Source organism: Gopherus evgoodei, chromosome 3, assembly GCF_007399415.2.
Source record: "Gopherus evgoodei ecotype Sinaloan lineage chromosome 3, rGopEvg1_v1.p, whole genome shotgun sequence".
NCBI classification, from domain to species: domain Eukaryota; kingdom Metazoa; phylum Chordata; order Testudines; family Testudinidae; genus Gopherus; species Gopherus evgoodei.
This window is the reverse complement of record NC_044324.1, coordinates 212,912,527-212,935,775: the sequence shown is the minus strand read 5'-3', so window position 1 is coordinate 212,935,775 and position 23,249 is coordinate 212,912,527. Positions and strand designations below refer to the sequence as shown.

The following is a 23,249-nucleotide window of genomic DNA, read 5'->3' as shown; positions in this document are numbered from 1 at the left end:
GGTGTTTATATGACCATTGCTTATTAGCACTGTAGTGTCCAGGAAGTGGATCTCTTGTGTGGACTGGTCCAGGCTGGGGTGGATGGTGGGGTGGAAATTGTTGAAATCCTGATGGAAATCCTCAAGGCCCTCCTTCTCATGGGTCCAGATGATGAAGATGTCATCAATGCAGCACAAGTAGAGTAGCGGTGCTAGGGGACAAGAGCTGAGGAAGCATTGGTCTAAGTCAGCCATAAAAATGTTGGCATACTGTAGGGTCATGCGGGTACGCATAGCAGTCCCGCTGACTTGAAGGTATAAATCTGAAATAGCTGTGGGTGAGGAGAAAGTCACAAAGTTCAGCCACCAAGTTTGCTGTGACATTATTGGGGATACTGTTTCTGACTTCTTGTCACCTGTTAAGAATAGGCCACTTCCACCTTAATTGAATTGGCCTCGTTAGCACTGACCCCCCCGCCCCACTTGGTAAGGCAACTCCCATCTTTTCATGTGCTGTGTGTGTATATATAGATATAGATATGTACTGCTTACTGTATTTTTCACTCCATGCATCTGATGAAGTAGGTTTTAGCCCATGAAAGCTTATGGTCAAATAAATTTGTTAGTCTTTAAGGTGCCACAAGGACTTCTTGTTGTTTTTACAATATCACTAGAGAGACAAGGTGGGTGAGGTAATCTCTTTTATTGAACCAACTTCTATTGGCAAGAAAGACACACTTTCAAGCTTAAGCTGAGCTCTTTTTCAAGGCTGAGAAACGTATGAGTATCATCGCTAAACACAAAGTGGAATAGATTGTTTAGCATAAGTAATTAACACAAGGGCCCATTCAAGATAAAGTGGCCAGTTAACAACTCTCCAGTCATAAGAAGGGCAAAAAAAGGGGGCAGGGAGATTGTTGTAATAAGCCATAAATCCAGTGTCTCTATTCAGTCCAACTTTCAGTATCTAGCTAAGTTATGAATTTAAGTTGGGAGGGATTTATGGCTTAATACAACAATCTGTAACTCACTAAACACACCGCCCCCGCCATCATCTTTTTTCCCTCCTTATGACAGGAGAGGTGTCAACTGGCCACTTCACCTTGAATGGTCACTTGAAATGTGTGTTAATTACTTTATGTCTGTTCCACCTTGACATTGAGTGGATTTCCCAGATAGGAAGAAGAACTCTGTGTAAGCTCTAAAGCTTGTCTTTCTCATCAACAGAAATTGGTCCAATACAAGATATTACCTCACCCACCTTGTCTCTAATGTCCTGGGACCAACACGGCTACAAGAACACTGATTACAATAATAACCACACCATTTAACTGGAGATTAGAAGCCACCCTACAATCTCTTCACCCTGTAACATTCCAGGGACAGTAAATTAGAAAGTTTGTCATTTAAATTCTATCTACTCTACTGCTTTCACATTCCCCTTTTTCCTAATTTTGTAAGCTATTATTTTGTATGCATTGGAGCTATTAGTCACCAGCTTTATGTTATTTGTCTGTCTTTTCGTTTATTGGTCATTCATGTTATTCATTTTTTTTGTTTCCTTTCTAACCTTTGTCCCTTGCTTTGTTAAATAAAGAATCATATAAATGTAAGTGCATGAAATAAAAATGCAGCTTCTTAATGGAAAAGTAGAGTTTAAATTTAATTTCTATTTATTTACAGAATTCAAACCTCCACATCTTATCACATCAATTAAATATAAATATGAAGAAGTTAAAGCTATACACCTTTGCAACGTTACCCTCTTACAACTTCCTTCTTGCTGGCAAACTATTGATAGTTGTCAAGTGAAGATGATATTTCAGTTTGGTAGTTTCGTCAGTATCTGTCAGGTTATTCTTTGGTGTTCTTCAGAGGACATCATATCAAAAAGGAAATGAGAAATCTGAAGTTGCTTTAACAAAGTTCTAGCATCATGCATCAGTTTATTAGGAAATATACATAACATCTGATTTAGGAAATCAGTTTAATGACAAAATTATAGTGTTTATTTCTTATCGAATAATCCATCACAGTTTAGCATCCACTACAAAAAACATATTGATTCTGTCTTGATAGTAAAAACAACGAGAAGTCCTTGTGTTACCTTCGAGACTAACAAATTTATTTGGGCATAAGCTTTCACGGGCTATAAGATACTGTTTATGGACCGCACCCATTGGCATGGTAGGGTGGCAGGAGTTATGTCAGTTCAATAGAACATTATTAGCAGCATCTCACATTAAGTATGTACAGATGTCTAATGGCCTCGGTATCACACTGGATCAAGGAGATGTTTTGGGTAAAACTCTATAACATCACAACATTTTTATTTGCAGAAATCGGTAACATGATCACAATGCAGAACTAGAGCACACGATGAGGCCCCACCTGGATTAAACTGTAGAAACTAGAACCTACTAAATGAGTAAAAAAGAAAATGGTCCTTACATAGACTGATGGGGTGCCATTTTTACATCCTTTACTCAGCACCTAGACAGCACTGTGAATGGTGCTCTAGATAAGCAGGGAGATAAAACTACTGCATAGACATTGACACAGTGGAAGACTTGAGTCCATTGCGTTTACCAGATCCAGAATATGCTCACATGCCGAGTTACATTAAGATGTGGAACTAACTGCAGAAAGTTTATTATATTGGCGGAATCTAAGGGTATGTCTACACTACCTGCCAGATTGGCGGGTAGCGATCGATCCCCGATCACTCTTCCATCAACTGCTGAACTCCAGCAGAGCGAGAGGCAGAAGCAAAGTTGACAGGGAAGCCACAGCCATTGATCCAGCGCAGCGAGGATGCGAAGTAAGTAATTTTAATTCGATCTAAGATACGTCGACTTCAGCTACGCTATTCTTGTAGCTGAAGTTGCGTATCTTAGATCAACCCCCCACCCCCAGTGTAGACCAGGCCTAAGGGTGAGGTTTTCAAAGTAGATTAAGGGAGCTGTATCCAAACTTCATTAAAATTCAGTGGCAGTTGGGCACCTCACTCCCTTAAACTCCTTTGAAGAGCCCAATCTAGAAGTACATAAAATATATCTGAGCCTTTGTCAGGGAAACTCATCAGAATTCCAAAATCATGGTCAAAATTAACTTCTGATGAAAATCATTGACATATACAGTGGGCCGTACACTGGTATACTGAGAGCCCTAGCACTTGCCTTAGCCTTGCATAAGTCAGCCAAACACTGACAGCACTTTGGCTTTCAAGATTGGGAATGGAAGTAGATGGCTTCCCCCTTCCCTTCACATTCTGATCTTGAAGGCTGAATTAACCAGAACGCTGGTGGAGATGCTGCTGGGTTCCCAACACAAACACAGACACACTGATGACGGTGGAGCTACAGTGGTCCAGCTCACTCTCTCAGACGCAGTGACAGTTGCATAATATTTCAATGGTTCTAGCAGCACCCTTCGTGAGTGCTGCCCAATCAGACTCTAAACCCAGTTTTTCACCTTGAGGAACCTCTAAAATGCCAGCCATCGGCACAACAAAAACAAATCATGTCCTGTTGCAGCAGCATTGTAAAGAGGGCAGCATGCTACTCCTACAAAAAAGGTTACTTAGATTGTAAGCTCGTTCAGGCAAGGATCCTCTTTTTGTTCTATGCTTGTGCCATGCCCAGCACAATGGGGTTCTGGTCCCTGATCCTACCAAAATACAAATCAATAATAAATGATTCATGCTGTAGTAATTAGATTGTAAGCTCTTTGATGAAAGACCTATCTCTTACAAGGTGTTTGTACAAGGCCTAGCCCTGATCCAGATTAGCGTTTTCTGGGTCCTATTGTAAAGTTAACCATAAATACAAAATCACTCCTGCCTCAGCAGCCTTAGACAATATTTGATCAGTCCGAATTAATTTGCTTTGTGTTCAGCTGAGCTGAACTGACATGCAAGTGACATCTCTTAAGCTTATGGCACCTGCCAGTAATCCTGAGTAAATGACCTTTTCAGGGATATGGAATTAATTTCATTTTTAAAGTGAATTGTTTCCTATGGGGTATGGGGTGTGGGGGAGGGATATTACCGTATGTGCATAGGTTTTAGAAAATGCAGAATTTGTTTCTTTATTTAAAAAAATATTATAACATAAATGTGTTGAGAATCCCAATGATTTCATGGATTCCTGAAGTAAATCAGTCACTCCAATTATGATGTTCAGTGAGATTCTTTTATTCTACCTTATCTTTGATGTTGAATTGCCTGGTACCTCTCAATGCTTCCTGACAGCGCTAGCTCTCTCTCTGATTTGTATCAGCTCACAAAAATTAAAAAATGCAGACCTGTAGCTAGGAATTACAAGAATCCTGAACTTCTCTTTCATCGTCAGCACCCTCTGGATGGAAGGCAATATTCTCTTTAGTGGCAAACTGCTCCCACCATTTTTCATCCGAGTGATAGTCAGTGTTCAGGCTAAGTTTGAAAGCGTGATATTACAGGAATAAAATGCTACTCACTCCGGGTAGCTTAACTGCATTGCCCGTGTAATGTCTACAATTTTAATCTGACAAATACTTTTTAAGAGATATCCTGTAAGGTTCTGAGGCTTAATCTGTTACAGATGGTGTAAATATATCTTGGCTCCATATGATATGAATGTTTTGCACCATAATCTTCCATGACTAAGAAAATCAGTATTTTTAAGTCCTTTCATGTGGTGATTTTCACACTCACTCAGATGAGATGTACATTCTTTAATTTTCCCTGGAGCTAAGTGAAAAAATGACCCTAGTGAATTCTTAGATGGAATTAGATCTTAAATTAAAATGACTTGTAGAATGAGGAAACATTCTTGTTCCTTGGAGGTATTGTTCTTTGAAGTGCCAACTGTTCTTTAAGGCCCAGCTTGACAAAGCCCTGGCTGGGATGATTTAGATGGGGTTGGTTCTGCTTTGAGCAGAGGCTTGGACTCCTGAAGTCTCTTCCAACCCTAATCATCTATGATTTTAACATTCAACACTGGCATATTGAAGAAAGCAACCATGTTCTATGCACAGCAGAGAAGAGCAGCCAACATGTTGCACTGGAACATTGGCATTTCAAAGGGATCACACAGTGTTCACCATTAGAAATTCAGCATCTACCCAGAGATATCACAATGATATTTTAGAAGCCACACCAATTTTCTCCACTAAGTAAAGGGATATGGATCCTTAAACCAAACTATTTGATAACAATAGGGGCCTTTCCATTGACTTCAGCAGGCTCTGGGTCAGGCCCTCACTGCAAAATATCATAGACAACTATGTGATAACTCTGGGTAAATATTGACATTTTAATGGTGACCACTGTATATGGTACATCTGACAGCAGTGGAAATGTATTTTGCCCAGTGTATCAAATATTTGAGACAGCATGTAGGCAATTAATGAACCTCATTGCACATATACATTAAAGCTGAGAGTAGTTAGTTACTTTAAAACAGTGTAACCATTTTTTAAAAATATATCCTCATGCTTATAACTAAACAAAACACAATGGCCAGAACTTACTTGGGCCGAAGCTGAAGCCAACAGAGTTATGCTGATTGATATCAATCCATCAACTCTGCCTCCTCATCTTTTTAGTTCCCTTATTAAAAAAAGAAAATACCTTTTCCATCCATAAATACACAGCTGTACACCTGACCATACGATCTTCTACCCACTTCTTGTTTCAAGTCTCATGTTGAGGGAGGCTACCTTGCTGTGAGGGTCACACAGCATAGATTAACACGAGACACAAAGAAGTGAAAGGCTATACCACCGGACATTTCACCATTCAAAGGTATCTGTTTTGCCATTCCTCCCTTCCTCCTTCTGGATCATGCTATGGCAGGCAATAGATAGGCTGCTACAAAGCAGGGTATCTTCACCTCCCAATGGCTTTTTGCCACTCACTTCTGTCTTTAGTCACCCAGAGGAGCAAGAGAAGGAGCCATTTTCTCAAGACACTATAAAGTTGTCACAAGTTTTAGTAAGCTCTGCTTTGTTCCCTATGCACCCGTCATATAGTTGGCAGTCAGTTAATGTCATTAAGCCTGCTGGATGGCTTTTCACTTTGGGCAGTCAGACTGGCATTGCTGTCACCCTAGCGTATCTTTTCTTAATGAAAGAAGGTCAAGGAATGCAGGTTGCTGCACTACACTGAGACTTTAGAAATGCAGGGGTCATTTCCCAGTTCTGCAAGAAATTTCCTGTGTGACCTCGGGCAAGTCATTTCATGTCTCTCTTTCGTAGGCATAAACTTCTCTCCCCTATAGGGACATATACATTCATGTTTATGAGGCCCCTAGGCATTATGGTGATGGGGGGGTCATGGAAGTACCTAGTTGAAGTGCTGTACTTCTGTTACCCAAGTTAAACCTCAGTGCAAGATACACTAGGGTTTAAGATACCCTTATCCCCCATGGGGCACACCGTTCTCAAGCATCCTTATTCAGAAGCAGCAGAGACTATTGACTCTCCTTATGCCCACCCAAAAGGTGTTTTTCCCAGACTCCTTGGTACTCTACTTCTGACTTTCCTTTCTCCCACTCTATCTGTCTTGTCTATTTAGATTGCAGGGGCTGTCTCTTACTATGTGTATGCAAAGTACCTAGCATCAAGGTCAGATTTACACCTTAGGCACCCCTAGGCACGGCATCTTAGTACCCCCCTTCTGCCTCCCCGTGTGGCCCTGCCTGGAGCCGCCCTTCACGTCCCCATGTGCCACCATCCCAGCAGCCCTGTGGGCCTGCTCTGCCTCCTAACCTGGCTCCAAGAAGGTTGCTGTGATTTTTCAATTGAGGAAAATATACACCTGCCACTCACCTGCTAGCTGCTTGCCACTGCCTGCCAGACCAGCCAACCTCAGTCAGCTCAGGCTGTTCTGGCACCACAGTGGCCTCAGGTGGGTGACAGGCAGAACTGCAGCACATTTTCTGTAGGGGGAAAAAAAAGTTCTGCCTCCCCTGGACAAGAATTCTGCACATGCTGCAAACGTCACCTAAGGGGAGGGGGCATGAACTGAGTCAAGCGGCGTGTGGGGCATATTGGCAGGGGGAGGGGCAGATCAAGAGGCTCCCTCCCTCCCTAGAACTCCTGAGCAGTGTGCCAGCGGCAGCAGGGCTGCAAAATAGCCCCAAATACTGCAACTCACAACTTCTAAAAAACCTCCGGCAACTAACAGCTAAAATAGCCCAATTGGGCTAGAAAATTGCATACTTGGCAACTTTTCTATGACCCCTAGAATGCCGGCAGCCCTAAGCGTGTCTGCTGTGCCTAACTGGAAACCCAGCCCTGCCTAGCACAAATGGGATCTTGGTTAGGGCCTCTAGGTGCTATTACAAACTAAATCATATGAATCTTAACTCACTGTCACAAGGTAGAGCAAATGAATGTACTGATTTGGGGGTGAGGTGGTTGAAATATTTTTAGGATTTGACCAAAAACATATACAACATTTTCAAGGAAGAAAAGAAAAACGAGGATTATGGCCTTTTGTGAGTGTTAAATTGTGAGTAACATTGTGGGTTGTTGCAGGTTAAAAAATAATCTATGAGAATATGAATTTTGTTTATTTTATTGTGAATAAGAACACCTCTACCCCACTATAATGCAACCCGATATAACCCGAATTCAGAGATAACGCGGTAAAGCAGCGCTCGGGGGGGGGACGGGGCTGTGCGCTCCAGCGGATCAAAGCAAGTTTAATATACCGCATTTTCACCTATAATGCGGGAAGATTTTTTAGATCCCAAGGACAGCGTTATATTGGGGTAGAGGTGTATGTGTACACTACATTGTAATGAAACAATGTTTATATTCTCCTGCAGATTACTTGATTACCTTTGGTGCTTTAGGCTCATAATAGCCATGTGTCCTGCATTCCATTTCTGTGGACAGAACTAACCTGGTAGAGTTTATGCCATATTTAGAGTTAAAAACATATTACTCTAAATTGGATCTAATGTCAGGGCCTGAAGCTGGCTTAAATTTCCCCACAGGAGCAGGTGAATGCTGCAAAGGAATGATGCCCACAGCGCCATGGGACCACAGTAGAAGTGTTTTGTGTCACTCTCCCGAGACTTTGAGGCCAAATGGGGATAATGAGAAGCTCCTTGAGGACCCCCTTCAGCAAAATCAAATTTCCAGTTCTTCAGTGTGAACTGTCTGTTAATTCTAAGGAAATTTAATTAATGGTGCTTTTAACAGAGCTGCCAGTCCCTGCCCCTGTGCCCACTTACTCAACACAGTAGGGATTCTGAAAGACAGATACTAAATTCCACCTTCATAATGGGTGACTTCTTTATTTAGCAAGTCTGGTTAATTCAGATGCAAATTAGATGTTGAAAGCATCCATTATTTATTGCCGCATGTAGGGCCAGTCTTTACTCCCCTTCTTAATTTCTAAAGTGCATCAGAGAGACACTGAACCATCTTCAAACACTGTACTTCAGACACCGATGAACCTCAGCATGCATTCAAACCATGCAAAGGTTTCCTTTTTAAAACCGATTTAGCCTGTTAATTTTTGGTTGGTTGGTGGCTTTTTTTTTTTTAAATGCTTCCAGCTGTGGCAGGATCACACTGCAGAGTAGCCCATTTACCCATCAGTTGTATAGAGCCATTGTGATGAGTAAGGCAGCCCAACAAGATGTCAGGAACTTTACGCATTGTTGTTTTCCGAACAGATTGAAAAGCAACTGTGTGATCCAGTTGTGTGTGTGTGTACTTTGTATATCTTAGGCCTTTTCAGCTGAGCAACAAATTAAATTAATCAGTGCCCTTTCTCCACTAACAATGTTTCTTAAAGCAGGAATACTTTTAATTATGTATTTTAATAAATATATACCTGGGTTAAACTTGCTCTTCAAGCATGACAGAGTCCCTTGTTCCTTCCTCCTCAGGGACTCAGCGACCCACCTTAGCACCAATGGGTTGTGGGACATTGTGCTCTGTGCCTCCAGCCAGTGGCAGAGTGTATAAACTAATACACAGCCCCTATGATCTCTAGGACCCTACAATTTATAATTACAGCAAATCAAGTGTGACGTTGCACTCCATATGCTTTATAAAAATATATTTATGAGTGTAAATATGATGTAACTGAAGTGTGCTTTATACAAAAGGTATCATTGCAAAGCTTATAATCAACTGACTGTGTTCATCGTATTTGTATAAAGGCATCATTCTTGTGTCTGAAATTAGGAATATGGAATATAACTCTGAGGTTCTATTGTAGTTATGTAAAGTGTGGGCCATTAATGGTGGTTTAAAATCTTGATGGCTCCCATCAACTGGGACAACTGGTTGTAAATGGCTCTGTTTACTTGTAAGCCTTCCTGTATACATGTGTGTCAGCGAGTGGGTAATGAAGTCTCACAGGACATGCGCCAGGAATTCTCACCTGATACTGCAATCCATTTTAAACCTGGTGCTTTTTCATTTAGAGGGAGGGGTGGCAACCCAGAGAGACAAAGGATTCCCGCCTTGTGCCAAAGCTGTTAAAGGGGGTGAAACAGAACAAAGGTGGCTGTCCATCATGAGAAATCCCTGAGTTACCACCTCAGCTGGAACTAACATGGGTTGTACCAGGGGAAAGGACTGGGCCCAAACTAGGAAGGAGTCTAGTCTGTGAAAGAAACTTATTGGAACATCTCTGAGGGTGAGATTCACCTGTATTCAGTTTCTTAATGTATTAGACTTAGACTTGCGTGTTTTGTTTTAGTTCGCTTGGTAACTTACTTTATTCTGTCTGTTATTACTTGGAACCACTGAAATCCTACTTTTTATACTTAATAAACTCACTTTTGTTTATTAATTAACCCAGAGTAAGTGATTAATACCCAGGGGAGCAAATAGCTGAGCTTATCTCTCAATCAGTGTTATAGAGGGCAGACAGTTTATGAGTTTACCCTGCATAAGCTTTATACAGAGTAAAACGGATTTATTTGGGGTTTGGATCCCATTGGGAACTGGGTGTCTGGGTGCTGGAGATAGTTGACCTGCTAAGCAGTTTTTGGTTAAAGTCTGCAGCTTTTTGGGTATGGACCAGACCTGGGTCTGTGTTTGCAGCAGGCTAGCGTGTCTGGCTTAGCAAGGCAGGGTTCTGGAGTCCCAAGCTGGCAGGGAAAAGGGACTCAGAGGCAAATTCAGCACATCAGGTGACAGTCCCAAGGAGGGCTCTGTGACCGAACCCGTCACATCAAGAACCAATAGATGATCAGGATACACAAATCTTTTATTCCACCAATAGATAACAGTAAAACCAAGAAGGAGAAAGGGCAGGAACCCAGGACAAAAAGAAAAGGTGGGGGAATTGGGGATAACAACTGACTAACCAATCACATAGCAATAATTAAACATTCACTTCCTTACATACTGAAAGCCCACAAATTAAGCAAAAATAACGAGTCTCCCCTCACAGGCCGTTGGTGGCTGGTAGAGTTGGACTCAATGAAAAATGGAGATGCCTCATGCAGGTAGCTGATAGTCTTCCTTCCTTGTGCCTTGAGTCCCTGGCAGCCTCCAGTCCTGCCCATCTCCCTTTGGGGCAGGAGATGCTGATCTAGCACTGATGCCAGCCAAAAACCAAAACACTTGGTCAGGCAAAATTGTTTTGTTTTTACTGACAACTTTTGCCCAACCAGCCAAAACTTTTGTTTTGTTTTGTTCCCAAAACTGGGAAAATTAAAATAAAATAAAAATTCAACTTATAGATTTTCTGTTTTACTACAAAATAGTTACTAAAAATGAACATTTTTCCCCAGTAGAAAATTCAATTTTAAGAAAAACCATTGTTTTTCCCCCTCCAAGAACAGTTTGCCCATGTTGGTGTCTTTCATACCCAAGTCTTGACTATCTCAGTATCTTCATTCCTGACACTTTAACGCTGCCCTGGAATCCCTTGCAATCATCACTATCTACTGTACTCTGTTCACAGAAAACTTGTTAGCTGAACTTGAGAATAAAGAAAATGTGCATGACATTAAAGCTATTCTGACAGAAAAAAATCAGACATGCTTTATATGAAGGGTACATTGATAAATGGTTGATATTTTAATAAAGGTTTAATCAATTGTTATCAGTCCAGCATATCCATAGCCATCTTATAACCATCTATCAGGGCCTGCTTTAGGAAGTGCGGGGCCCAATTCGAACATTTTCGGCTGGGCCCTGGCAGGGATGACTAAAAAATAAAAAAGTGTAAAAAAAAAAAAGCCTTTTATTTCTTCCATGTATTATTTACTTTCCATAACTATATATACAATTATATATTATATACATTGTATTACAAATAATACAATTATATATTATGTACATTGCATCATATATGCTTTTGATTGCTTATTAATGACTGCCATTTCACATGTGTGGGTCCCTGCCACTCCCTGTGGCTGTGCACATGTGTGGGTCCCAGCTGCTCCCTGCCCCCCCTCATTGAAGCAGGTGTGCAGGGTTACTGCCCTGGGAACTGCAGGGCTGCAGTGGACATGAGGCTGACTGGAGCTAGGGTCTAGCTGCAGGCAGGGCAAGGGGTGCAGGGCTGGCTGGAGACGGGGTTGTGGGGTGGGCTGGCTTCAGGCAGGGCCTCAGGGGGATGCAGCAGGGGTTGAGAGGCCTGGAGACAGAGGAGTGTGGAAATGGCTGGTGTCAGGCAGGGGGGTGCAGCAGGGATTGGCTGGAGACAGGGCAGGGGGTGCGGGGATGGGTGTGGGCAGGGCGGGCAGGGTGTGCAGGGCTGGTGCGGGCAGGGCTGTGTGTGGGTCTGGCTGGCTCTGAGCAGGGCCACAGAGATGTGTGGCAGGGGTTGGCTAGAGACAGGGCAGGGGGTTTGGCAGGGGCTGGCTGTGGGCACGGGGTGCAGAGGGGGGTGCAGAGCTGGCTGCAGGCAGGGGAGGCAGGGCTGGTGTGGGCAGGGCAGGGGGTGCAGCAGAGGCAGCTGGAGCCCCTGCCCTTTAAATAGCCCCCAAGGCTCCCGCTATCCCAGGGCTCTGGGGGTTATTTAAAGGGCCGGGGCTCCCCTGCTTCTACCCCCCCGGACCTTTTAAATAGCCGTGGGAGCCTTGGAGAATACATGGGGGCGGGGGGGCTCCGGTGGCTATTTAAAGGACGGGGTGGCAGAGGCAGCTGGAGCCCTGGCCCTTTAAATAGCCCCCGGAGCCCCTGCTATCCCAGGGCTTTGGGGGCTATTTAAAGGGCCCAGAGCTCCAGCCGGGAGAGCAGGGCTGCAGGATAGGGCTTGCGCTCCGGCTGGGGCTCTGGCCGGGGCCGCGGGGCGGCTTGCCCCTCTCCGGCCGGGGCTCCGGCCGGGAGAGTGGGGCCGCGGGGCAGCCACGCTCCTGCTGGTGCTTTGGTCAGGGGAGCGGGGCCATGGAAGACCCCAGAGCAGACCGCAGCTGGGGAAAAAAAAAATTAAAAGGCGCTTAAGGCGCGGGGCCCTCTTAGGTACGGGGCCCGATTCCGGGGAATCGGCTGAATCGGCCTAAAGCCGGCCCTGCCATCTATAACACCTTGTAGTCAGGACCGGCTCTAGGCACCAGCAAACCAAGCACATGCTTGGGGTGGCACATTTTCAGGGGCGGCATTCCGGCCATCTTTTTTTTTTTTGCTTTGGGCAGCAAAAGCCTAGAGCTGGCCCTGTCAGCAGCAGCATGTTATGCACGGGGGGCGCCCTGGGGCCACTGTGGTTCATGCCGCGGGGGAGCAGTGCCTGCACCTTGTGGCTGGACCAGGCAGGCTCAGAATGGGGGACACTCGGGCTGGGGGCCGCCCCGGGCATACAGAGCCATCTGCAGGTGTCACAGGGCGGCCGCCCTGCAGCGCTGCAGCCGGGGCTGGGCAAAACTGCCCGAGCCGCCCAGGGACTGTGGCAGGGCGGCCAGAAGCAGCAGCAGCAGTGGGGCCATAGAGGGCAGGGCGCTGCCCTGTGGGGACCGCATCCTGCTCTCCTGGGCTCCACTCCCTCTGGGGCTACCCTGCCCCAGCTCCTGAACCCCCTGCCAGGGTGGTCCCCCCTGCTCTGCCCTCCTAGGTCCCAGCCAGTCCTGGAGGCCGGCGCCCCAGCTAGAGGGACCCTGGGCTGAGGTGTGGCCCGGGAGCCACACTGCTTACCCAGACCCTGCCAGTGCCAGACCGACTGGAGGCGAGGGGGGAGCGGGCAGAGTCAGCATTGGTCAGGGGGAGCCCAGGGCTGGGGTGGCAGGGTATGTGGGTGGGAGGGAAAGCCCAGCACTGGGGCAGCAGAGGGTGTGGGGGGAGGGGAAAGAGAGCCCAGGGCTGGGGTGGGGGGCAGCCAACATTTTTTTTGCTTGGGGCAGCAAAAAACCTAGAGCCAGCCCTGCTTATAGTGATGTATTTATAACCATCTATAATGCAAACTTCTTATGTCTGTCATATGCTTGTAACAGCTAATCTTTGTTTACTAATCCTTTATAAGCTACTTATAAATGTACCCTTAACGTAAAATATGACCACATATATTTCAAAGTAGCAGCAATGCACATCACTTTGTCTGCGCAGCATCACAAAAGCAATATGGGTCACATGAAACATACATCGGGAGGGGCCTACCTTTTATCTCAGAATTCATTTACACCAGTTATTTGAGACCTTTGAAAATACTGCCTACTGCACGGAGTCCTATGTGGACACAAAAATTTGGATCCGCATCCTCAACGATTAATTTATATCCAACCTATGATCCGCACTTCACCTTATATACGTATCCACATGCACACCAGTGCCCTGTAGAGCAGCCGTTTGCAACTGGGAGTCTGCGGCCCCCTGTGAGTTCATAATCCAGTTTCAGGGGGCCCATGGGACTCCTCAGGGCAGAAGCCCAGAGCCAAGTACCCCCTGTGGGAGTGAAGCCCAGAGTCCCAGGCTCTGATGCTCCCCCACCCACGCAGGGCACACTGGGCTCAGGGCTCTAGACTTCTGCCCTGTGGAGCCCCTGAAACCAGCTCATAGAACCCTAGTGGGCCATGGTCCCCCCGGTTGAGAACTGCTGCTCTAGAGCCCTGCGCAGATACAAAAATCTGGATCCGCATCTGATCTGCAATCCATAAAGATGGTAAACAATACAACCATGTCTGCATCCACGGACGCAGATATCCATGCATATAAAGTGGATATCTGCGGATCTGCAGGGCTCTACAAACAGTTTCACAAAATCTGCTGCCACCGACGAGCACTCACATAAGACACTGAAGGCTTACCTTTCACAATGTATTAGCGAGGCAGGTTGTGATGGGTAACATCGTGCAATTTTACATCATTTATTTGGAAATATCTCTTCTTTTTTTTTTTAAACACACCCCGCAGAATAGAAGTTTCCATTTGTGTACCAGATAATTGGCATTGAATGGTTACTGTGCGAACATTATTGCTTAGGAACAGTCCATTCCACACTTCATCATGGAAAGTCAGGAATTCCACAAAAATAATTGGCAGCTCCTTGAGAAATCAGCTTACAGCTTTCCAGAGAATAGAAAACTTGTAAAGAAAAAACGTTACATTCATTGACAAGGAAAGTCTAGCTTCATTTACAGGCCCGACTCTGAGTTTCGCTTTCCCAGTTTGTAAGGGAAGGATGCCTGTCATAAACAGATAGCTAAGGGTTAATGTCTCTTTCACCTATAAAGGGTTAACAAACAGTGACCTGCAAACCACCTGACCAGAGGACCAATCAGGAGACAAAATACGTTCAAATCTCGTGGAGGGAAGCCTTTGTTTGTGGGTTTGGGGTTTGGCTTTGTTGTCTCTGGGTCCTGGACGGGACTAGAGGTGCAACCAGGTTTCTGCCAATCTCCCTGCTACAGTCTCTTATTTATTCAGAATTGTAAGTAAGAAAAGGCGGTCATAGTCTTTTAATTTGTTTTTTTTTTCATTTGCATATGTGTACTTGCTGGAAGTAGCTTAGGGGAATTCATGCTAGTACCCATATTTTGGACGCTAAGGTCCAGAATTGGGAATTATACTTGACAATGCCACAGTATTTTTGTCTCCAGTCTCCCATCCATACTTACAACCCCCCTCGTCTTGCATGAATAATGTCAGGCAATTCTGTTTCACACCAAAAAGACTTTTAAAAAGGAGCAAGGTACATGCAAAGACTTATTCATGTGGAAGTACTATATGCACTCTAGTATCCTCCAAAGTATGAAATCCCAGTAGATACGGTAGCAGCAGCACTTCCTTGCCATAGACACATTATGGCAGCACCCTCCATCTCCTTGTATGGCAGATTCATAATCCCTTGCCTTCAATACCTGCCACCCATGCCCCTGGGCCCTTTTAAATTGCCTAGGCGGCCTCCTAGGCGTGTGCAGAGTGGTACCAGCAGCAGTGAAGGCTGCTGGGCGGGCATGTGGAAGCCCTGGCCGTACTTACCCATACCTCCTTTTGCTGGGATCATGCCTTTCTTTCCGTGTACTGACCTATGCACATCACCTGCACTTCATGAGTGGAATAAACCTCACAGTGCCTGATAGGCGGCACATTGTTTTTCATGCTTTTTGCATCACTTTGCTCCTCGTCCCATATAATCTGCAGTCTTTTCTGGCTTGGCTGTTTGCCATATTCCAGCCCAGATGACTGGACCCACAGAATTTAGCAATTTGTCTTTGTACAGCTGCAATTTCAATTCATCTAGACAATATGATAAGAAAGCCTATAGAGGCTCTGCAACCCTGCGTCTGTGAAAATGGGGAGATGTCAAGGGATAGGAAGAGAAAGGCGACTAAGAACATCATTGTCTTCTTTCAGTTACACTTTAAGCACAAAATGACCTATGGAGCCTGGTCTCATGGAGGTCAATGGGAAAATCCTCCTGGCCTGCAATAGGGCTAGTATTGGATTCTTGCCTGTTACATTGATTAGTGTTAAATCCTAGCTAATAAACTGGCTGGTAATTGTGTAATACAGCATGTAGCCAAAGCATCCCCAGTATATTTCCACTCCTCTAGCCCCACTCTGCATGCACTTCTTTAGAAAATATTAAAGCAAGACGTTATGTTTCCTAGAATGGAGTTTGTATTAATATTTTAGTCCAGCTCCAAACGTTCTTCTTCATTCGTCTGCTCTAACAGCAGTCTTGCTGCAGCATTGCACGTCTTTAAGGATTTAATATCTATATAAATTCTTTTAATGTAGCATGTTATTTGTTGAACTGTATCATCTGTTGCTCATGGTTTTTGCTCAGTCGGTGAAGAAGAATACAGATAGAGGCCTGAAAATGGAACAATGGAAGGGTTTAGTCATCAGAGGGTGCCAGCTGACTTCAGTTTGGGGTCTCAGGCTGACTCCAGTTTGGGGTTTCAGGCTAAAGGGCTAAGGGGCTATTTAACTGCAGCCTGAGCTCTGGGACTCTCCTACTTCAGAGGGTCCTAGAGCAGAGGCTCCAGGCCAAGCCCACATATCTACTCTGCAATTAAACACCGCCTTAGCCTGAGCCAACTGGCACAGGCCAGTCACACGTTTTTGACTGCAGTGTAACATACCCTGAGATACCAGGAGCTTCACCTTAACATGGGAGGAAGCTAGTGATACACCCTAGTGGATGATCCTGTTGACAAATACTAGACCTCATGAGGTCTGCAGAACAATCTACAAAATTCAAATGCTACAAAGCACCTTAACAGCTTGTGACTATAACCTGTCATTTTTTTTATTCACATAATTTACTTGTAAACTCATTTAATTCCTCTTGACATTGTTTCTCTGTCACATTTTAACCTGCCCAAATATTTCACTGCCATCTCAGTGTCAGTCTGTGCAAGTGGCAGAAGAGGACACTATTATTGTCTTAAAAATGCACCCTTGCCACCTTCAAGCCCCTGAGATAAGTGTATCATTGGTGTGATGCTAAATGCCTTCACTAGCACAGAACTTAAAAATGCACCCTGTCTAAAACTGCTCTTCCAGGAGTATAACTGTTGTTTAATATTTGTGCTATGTCAGCACCAGAGCTCAGTTGTCTGCCCAATCAGCATTAAAGTCTATTGTCATGATTATGGAATCACAGTCCTCAAACAGGAAGTGTTTAATAAACAAACCAGTTACAACTATAGACCCATACAAACAGACTTCTACAGAGCTTGAGTTCCAGCTTTATCCTGTTTGTTTAGCAGGTAATCACACACTCTGTCTGGAATTCTCTCTGCAGCACACACACATCTAGTGGGTAAATAATATAACACATATCATGACAACTGTTTTCACTAGGCACTGTGCCAACACCCAGGCTGTGCCCCAAAGAGCTTGCAATGTAAGATGGACACTAATAATGGGCACGGAATGGCTTTCAAAATGTTTGTGATCCAGCATTCAGACAAGTTTATTTTATGTATTTAAATCCATTCTATTTAGTCCTACAAAATCCTCTAAGCAGTTTAAGAGTACATTTAAATAGCACATTGATGGAAAATCTCCGTGAAGGGCACCACTACCAAAGCTTGTGGAAATCAAGTTCCCTGCAACTCGGTCCCTCCACCTTCTGTTTAACACAGTTGCTATTTCTTTCCTTCCCATAGCATTGCACAGCTGGGGCAGAGGAAGGACATGATCCATTCTTGGACTTTAGAAGTTGGCAGCAACTTTCTGAAACAGGAAACAAGGCTATACTGTTTAACTTCCTATCTGGATTGTCACCATCTTTACCTCTGCCAGTAGGCAACAGTCGCCTGAGAAAAACAGCAGGAAACACGGTGCTGAATGTATTTCAATTCAGCAGGAGGAAGTGGATTCTTGTTGACGTGTCCCTGCCTCCCCACACTCCTTTTTTATTCTAAGTGCTACTATAAAAGCCAACACCAAACTTATAGAGCTGGCACAGCTCCAGGAAATAAGAGGTGAAGCAGAAGAATCCTTTTTGGGGGAAAGACAAGGGAGAAAAAGCTCATTTTAAAAAATATAGAGAAGTGACATGGCTATATTTAAAAACCATTTTATTATAGACATGATTTATTAAGACATTATGTGAAATGTCCTTGTTTACAGACATAGAGAACAGAGTGACTTGTACAGAAAGGAAACAGATGCATTCTGCCTGCAGCTTCGTACGTTTGCTCTGCAAGCCGCTGCTACTGCTATAATTCTCCAGGAGGGCACCAATAAAAATTGTATAACATTTTATTGCACTTGTGACACTAGTTATTGTATTGAGCAGCCAGACAGCTTGTCCAGGGGCTGGACCTTTCCTGTCTTTTAGTACAGAGTAAATTGCTAGACTGTCACCAGAAACCGAAACACTAAAATGGGACTAGTTTTAGAATTCATTTTGGGCCACTTCTAATATTTGTGATCAACAGTGCAAATAGCCAGAGCAGGAAAGCTAATCAAAGAACAGTGGACAAAGGAAGGTCAGAGCAACCATTCCAAATTAAGTATCAAGGGATTTTAAAACAAATTTTGGGGAAAGTATGTGGTTTGGTCATTGAAGGAAACTTTGGGCCAGGTTCTTTCCTTTTCCCCCATCACTTTTCACTGTGGAGAGAATAGAAATTGGCTTTTATTTCCCCTGCAATAGATGAACTGGGTTCAGATTCACTAGAGCCAACTCCCAATATAAGCCCCATTATGAGTCCCAGCATAAGGGGACTGCATATGTGGGGAGCAGCAGGGAGGGGTATGACTGGAGAATAGGGTGCTCCAGCAATCACCCACTGGCACATGGTCTCCAGGGGACCATTGACAGCCGCTATAGTTTAGAACAGCACCCAAGCTGCACCAAGGTGAGGCTGGCACAAAGCTGTCTGTAGAATGCTCCCTGATGCCACCCTTCACCCTGCTCCTCTAAGCCAAGTGGAACGCTGATACAGGAAGGAATCTGGGACTTTATTCCCAAGGGGCAACATCTGACACCCTTGCTCATCCTGAGCAACATCTTACTCCATGAATAGCCCCATTGAAATCAATGGAATGGAATAAGATGCTGAATGGGAGAGAAGAATTTGCTCCCTGATACAGAAGCAATATACTGGTTTGCTCCATTATCCCCAAAATGCAATGTTTTGTAGAATCTGATATGATGTTTTTATCATTATATGAAGCTACACCTATCTCATATAACTAGAAGGAACCTTGAAAGGTCATTGAGTCCAGTCCCCTGCCTTCACAGCAGGACCAAGGACCATTCCTGACAGATTTTTGCCCCAGATCCCTAAATTCAAGGATTGAAATCACAATGCTGGGTTTAGGGGTGGGGGTGGGGGGCAATGCTCAAACCACTGAGCTATCCCTCCCCCTCCAAGAAGATTACATTTTAGTAAATTATAATGCACAGGAGCTGAAAAGTGAATTTTTGTAGTGTTACCAATCCCAGGATGGGGCAAAAAGGATGCAGATATACTCTTACCAAATATTCTGATTGATTCAGGAACATGTGTTTAATGTGAAGTAACTAAATGGTTGCATTGACTTATTGGGACTACTCAACTACCTAGGGAACCTGTGGTCTTGAATGCCTTCCAGAATCAGGGCCTAAGGGTAGGATCCACAAAGGAACGTAGGCATCTAAACCCCAGACTTAGGTGCAAAGGTCAATAACAGGAAATTCAGATGACTATTGGGGAAAAGTTCCCTCGCATTAGAGTCCATCTGACTATAGAATAAACTCCCTGGAGAGGTTCTGGAAGTGTCACTACAACCTGATCAGGAAAAAAAACACCAAAGCATGTAGCTACATTTGTCACAGGTAATGGGTAAGGCTTATTTTCATTCATGCCTGTAAAGTACTGTGAGATGTTGAGATGGGAGACTATCATTATTTGAAGGAACAATCCTGAATTACTAGGGAGACTGCTTAGATACTTTCATCAGTAGATCTCAAAGCACTTTACAAAAGAGGTCATTATTATTGTCCCCATATTACAGGGGGGGGAACTGAAGCACAGAGAATGGAAGTGTCTTTCCCAAGGTCTCCCAGCAGGCCACAAGAATAGCCCCCAGGGCTTCTGGGTCCCGGTTCACTGCTCGCTCCACTAGGCTACACTGCTTTTTAATTAATACTTTTTAATCTCTAATAATGGTGCAATCTGGAAATTAAATCTGCCTCTTATGCTAGTGAGTTACTGACAAATGCCCCTCTCTATCCCATCTCCATTCTCATTGTGCCAGAGTCTATCTAGCTCACGTAAATATTTCACTGTCCTTTAAAATAAAAGTTTTATTATCCCTTGCCCATAGGAATGCTCCCCTAAACCAGCTGGCTTCTATAAAGGAGTTTGGTGGGAGTTTATAGGACTTATCCAGCCCTTTTCATGAGTCTTCAGCTGAAGGAGAGCAGTGGGTTTGGTGGCTTCTTGAAGACCATTGCACAACAGAAGTGGCCACACATCACCCCTGAAAATGACGAAGGGGAGCATTAGGACCCAGGAGGAAGTGGCAGCAGGAGATGCAAGGCAGTCCTGGGGCTGGGGCTGTCTCAGAGACCTCAAACCTCCATGCAAACATGAATATATCAATGACTATGACATGTACAAATCACCGATTCCAGATCATTAGTTAAGAGGCTGGGGAAAAAAAACAGACTCAAAGAAACGCTTTCTGGGGTGAATGCTATGCTCATGGAACATGCTGCTTTGACATCCCTGTGTGACAGGGCGTACCAGGCCCTACCTGCCCCCTGCCAGAGCCCCCACTGCTTTGGCACGCATGGCCCTATGCAGGTATACTTCTGGAAAAGAAGAGCTGCAAGTTCAGACCTTCTGGGGTAGCCTAGAGAGGCCTCCCATGTTTGGCTTCAGGCAGAACCAGCGAGGGATGGTCCTCTGGCACCTAAAAGGGCTGGGAGCGGGTGAAAGACAATCAGAGCCCAGCAGACCAAATGAAAAGGGCTGGTTGCTTCTACAAGGGGCCAGTTCTGAGTGAAGCCAGCACAGCAGAGGCAAACTCTCCCTGCCCTAATCCAAGAAACTTGGCCCACTCAGATGCCTAAGCTCAACAAAACTGGATCTCTATAAAGGATTAGTGTTTATAGAATGGGCTTTAATGCCCAGGAGGCTATTTTGAGTTGAGATTTAATTTGTTTTCTATTAATCCTGGAAAGGGTCTGGACTGAGAGCTGACCTGATCCGAGCGCTAGGCCACAGAAGCATCAGACCATGGTGGACCCAGCACTCAAGGGGGTCCTAGAGTGGAAGAACTCCTGCAATACTGTGTCCTGACATGAGTGGGGGCTCTGGTGGTGAGTGCACTCCTTAAATTCCTGGAAACTAAAATCTTCAACATAGCCACAAACTAGGAACAACATTGGCAGCAGCTGTGCATGACTGTTTCCTCACCCTGCCTTGCTAGTGGACCTCTTCCCTGTTCTCAAGGGTCTGCCTCTGTGTGGAAAAGAGTAGGCCAGACTCCAGGCACCTGCAGCCCTTATCCTTAGCAATTAGAGAGGTGGGGGGAGTTGTTTTTGTTTTTTAGGTTTGTGTGAAAATAAGGAATATTCTTCTCAGTGTCATTTCATGAAAAAAAACTATTCACACCTTAGTTCAGGCCACCTCAGAAACTCAATGTTCTTTGACAGAGTGGTGTGTTTTGCACCCGATACTGATTTCAAAATTAGGGATCCCTGAGCCTGAGCCAATGCCCAATGAAGTAAATGGAAAGACTCCCGTTGACTTTGGAGCAGGCACCTTAAAGCTACGTCTACGCTATACACCACTGGTGATGGGTGTGTAGGTACATGTAGCTACACACGGCAGGCTGTGTCCACACGGCGGTATGTAGCTAGACATGGCAGTGAAACGCTCTGGCAGAGGAGAGGTGGTGAGGAAATGCCCAAGCAGCATGGAGCTGGAAGAGACTTTCCTGCCTGCTGGAGCCTTTACCTGCAACTGGGGAAAGTCTCCAGTGGAAGGGAGCTACCAGAGCCTCTCTCTGCAATGGGCAAAGGCCTCACAGTGGAGACCTGCCCAACCTGTTTCTCACAACCTCCCCCCTGCCAGAGCCTTTCCATGCTCAGGGAGTTTCTTCCTGTAGTGGGGAAAGGCGCCAACAGCAGAAAGGCAGTGGGACACTAATAGCTAAAATTAGCAGCGTAGATGAGAGGCATAGCTTGAACAAGCCGAGAGCATATAATGTACATACTCTCTTCCATACCCAAACCCTTCAGGTGTGTCTTTACTCGCCTCACCAGCGACACTTGTATTTTTACCCCCAATGGAGGTCTGGGCACTTTGCACACCGCCAAATGAAGTGTGCAGTGCAGACGCACTCTAAGAGCAGTATCTTCCTTCCACTACCCATCTTCCTCAGGCCACATCCCTCTGTTGTGATTCAAATGGGTTCTTCGTTTATTTTGACAATTAAGCTCCTTGGAGAAGGGACTGTCTTTCTTTTTGCCTGTAAGGTACCAAGAACATCTAGGGTGTTATATGAAAACTGCCAGCTGATGGCAACTGCATATTAAGTACTGACCTGGGCTGGATTATACTAGTAATTTAGAGAAGAAAGACTCTCTAGCTGCTCACTAATGCCCTGAACCATTCCCTCACCCTGCTGGAGCACCTCTCTTCTGCTCTTTTATGATTTTATTCAGATCCTTTCATGGGTCACAGTCCACCTTCTCATTCCAGTGTTGAAAAATCCAATTATGCAGTGGGAACTGGCTGAAGCATGGCTGGCTGTTCTGGTTTGCCACCTTTCTGCTCTGAGATGGGTGAGGTGGGTAAGATCTCTTCCTTGGGCTCGACAATGGTGACATGGTCTGGCAGGGGTTTCTGGGGTCCAATCTTCCCACTTGGGTCCCAAGGCAACGTAATCTTTACTTTAATACCCAGCACACCGTGCCTGAGAAGGACGTGGTGCACAGCTGTATTGACATCGTAGTTTACAGGGTCTCCACTGTGAATCATCAGGCCATCCACAAACTTCATCGACTTGGCTCGCTGGCCTCTGAGTTTACTGGACACCTCCACCTCACAACCCTTAGCACCACTCTCCATGATGAAGCGGAGGACACCAATGCAGGCTCGATGCGCGGTTAAACCTCCCAGAAGGGACTCTGCTTCAGCAATACCACGTGATGTGGCTATGTTGCTCTGATGCTTGATCAAAGGCTTCCCACCTTTCAATGTCTTAAAAGTGTCTTTGAAACTGGCATTTTTATTAGTCTGATGACTTATCCAGGGGAGCAGGGAAGATCCAACTCTGATTAAAACATCCTGTCTCCTTTCAGTAAGAAAGCTATGATAAGAAAAACAGACTTTCCTTTTTTATAATTCTTCCATTATGAAATGTAAACAGATGTCAGAATTTGAGATAGATGCCTCTGAGGAGCTGAATGT

General features: G+C 44.8%; 1 long non-coding RNA gene and 1 pseudogene across 1 annotated transcript; both read right to left on the bottom strand.

Moving 5' to 3' along the window:
• Positions 1–651: 651 nt before the first annotated feature.
• LOC115647612 lies at positions 652–22,976 on the bottom strand. The gene is made up of 4 exons (XR_003999374.1): positions 22,966–22,976; positions 14,785–14,787; positions 1,672–1,679; positions 652–724 (listed from the first exon to the last, which is right to left on the bottom strand). It is a non-coding gene; the product is annotated as an uncharacterized LOC115647612 (long non-coding RNA).
• LOC115647611 lies at positions 21,630–22,978 on the bottom strand (annotated as a pseudogene).
• Between the last annotated feature and the right edge of the window lie 271 nt (positions 22,979–23,249).